Here is a 2,861-nt window from a genome sequence, read left to right on the forward strand (position 1 = left end):
GTAATATTTTTAAAAAATGAATTAATAAAAAAAGGATTCTTGCAAGGGATTCTTACAACAAGATTGTTTCCACATGTATATGTAACTATTTTTCAAATGTATATACATTGGTTGTGATGAATAAAATACAATTAGTATATCACAAAAAAATGTACTATTAACAATAGTTCACAGTTTAATTTAGGGTTCATTGTTACAGTTCCATGGATTTAAAATTTTTTTAATTTAATTATACATATGCAACCTAAAATTTCCCCTTTTAACAACAGTCAAATACATAATTCAATGTTGTTAATTGCATTCACAATGTTGTGCTACTATCACTGCCATCTATTACCAAAATTTTCCCATTAATCCCAAATAGAATCTGTGCCATTTAAGTCTTAACTCCCTATTCCCTAATCCCACCCCATCCCCTGGTAACCTAAACTCTAGATTCTGACTCTATGAGTTTGCCTGTTCTAATTATTTCATATCAGTGAGATCATATAATATTTGTCCTTTTGTGTCTGGCTTATTTCATGCAACATGATGTCTTCATATTTCATCGATGTTGTCACATGTAGCAGAACTTCCTTCCTTTTCATGACTGAGGAATATTTCATTGTGTGTTGTAGTAGTTTGCTATAGTTATGAATTCCAAAAATAGATATTGGATTATGTTTGTAAACTGGTCTGAACTGGGCATGATTAAGTTATGATTAAGGTTTTGATTGGGCCTCCTCAGTAGGGTACTGAGTCCCCACCCCTTGGTGGGTGGGGGCTCAAAGATAAAAGGCTGGCAAAGGACAGAGTTGGAGCTTTTTTAATGCTGGAGTTTTGATGTTGGAGTTTGATGCTGAGGTATTAAGCTGGAGCCCCAGGAAGTAAGCACACTGAGGAAAGAGAAGCAAGTCCCAGGAAGAGAGGAACCCTGAGTCTGGAGAGAAGCAAGACCTGGGAAGAGGGGAACGCAGGAAGTCTGAACCCTGGCAGATGTTGGCAGCCATCTTGCTCCTACATGTAGAAATAGACTTTGGTGATGGAAGTAACCTATGTTTTATGGTCTGGTATCTCTAAGCTCCTACCCAAAAATATCCTTTATAGAGGCAAGGCCAGCAGATTTCTGGTATTTTGCATCAGCACCCCTTTGGCTGACTAATACATGTGTATATTCCACATTTTGTTTATCCATTCATTGGTTGATGGACCCTTGATTTGCTTCCATCTGGCAGTTGTGCATAATGATGCCACAAACTTCAGTGTGCAAATGTGTTTGACTTCTGCTTTCAATTCTTCCAGGTATATAGTTAGAATTGCTGGGTCATATGGTAATTCTACACTTAACTTTCTGAGGACCTGCCAAACTGTCTTCCACAGTGGCAGCATGCGCCATTTTACGTTACCCCCAACAATGCATGAACGTTCCTATTTCTCCACATCCTCTCCAACACTTGTAATTTCTGGCTTTTTAAAATGGCAGCCATTCTTGTGAGGGTGAAAATGGTATCTCACTGTGGTTTTGATTTGCATTTCCCTAAATGGCTAATGATGTTGAATATCCTTCTATGTGATGTGGGCCATCTGTCCATCTTCTTTGGATAAATGTCTATTCAAATCATTTGCCCATGTTTTAATTAGGTTGTTTATCTTTTTGATGAGTTGAAGGATTTCTTTATATACCTGGATATTAAACCTTTAAGGGTATGTGTTTTCCATATATTTTCTCACACTGTATAACTTGTCATTTTACTTTTTTTTAAAATAACTTCTTTTTTTAAAGATTTATTTTTTATTTATTTCTCTCCCCTTCCCTGCCCTCCCCCTGCCTCCAGTTGTCTGCTCTCTGTGTCCATTCGCTGTGTGTTCTTCTGTGTTCACTTGTATTCTCGTCAGCAGCACCCAGAATCTGTGTTGCATTTTGTTGCGTCATCTTGCTGCGTCAGCTCTCCGTGTGTGCAGCGCCACTCCTGGGCAGCCTGCACTTTTTTCGCACTGGGCAGCTCTCCTTCCAGGGTGCACTCCTTGTGCGTGGGGCTCCCCTATGCGGGGGACACCCCTGTGTGGCACGGCACTCCTTGCGTGCCACAGCACTGCGCATGGGCCAGCTCCACACGGGGCAGGAGGCCCTGGGTTTGAAACTTGGACCTCCCATGTGGTAGGCAGATGCCCTATCCATTGGGCCACCTCTGCTTCCCTCATTTTACTTTCATGATAAAATCCTTTGAGGCACAAACTTTCTAATTTTGGTGAGCTTCCACTTATCTATTTTTTCTATCATTGCTTGTGCTTTGGGTGAAAATTCTTAGAGACAATTGCCTATCAGAAGGTCCTGAAAATGCTTCCCTCCATTTTCTTCTAGGAATTTGAAAGTTCTGGTTCTTCTATTTAGGTCTTTGATACATTTTTGGTTAATTTTTATCTATGGTGTGAGGTAGGGGCCCACCTTCCTTTTTTTTCACCCCTGCAAATGGAGATCCAGTATTTCCAGCACCATTTGTAGAAGAGAATATTCTTTTCCAATTGAATGGCCTCTGTTCCCTTGTCAAAAATCAATTGAAAAAAAAAAAAAAAAGTCAATTGGCCATAAATGAGAGGGTTGATTTCTGAGCTCTTAATTCAGTTCCATTGGTTCATATATCTACTCTTGTGCCAGTACCATGCTGTTTGATTACCGTGGGTTTATAGTAAATTTTTTTTATAGTAAATTTTAAGATCAGGAAGTGTGAGTCCTCCAACTTTATTCTTCTTTTTCAAGATGACTTTGGCTACTTGGGGCTCTTTACCCTTTCATATAAATTAGATGACTGACTTTTCCATTTCTGCAAAGAATGCTGTTGGAATTTTGATTGGGATTGCATTGAATCTCTAAATTACTTCGA

Source organism: Dasypus novemcinctus, chromosome 10 (genome assembly GCF_030445035.2).
Source record: "Dasypus novemcinctus isolate mDasNov1 chromosome 10, mDasNov1.1.hap2, whole genome shotgun sequence".
Taxonomy (NCBI): Eukaryota; Metazoa; Chordata; class Mammalia; order Cingulata; family Dasypodidae; genus Dasypus; species Dasypus novemcinctus.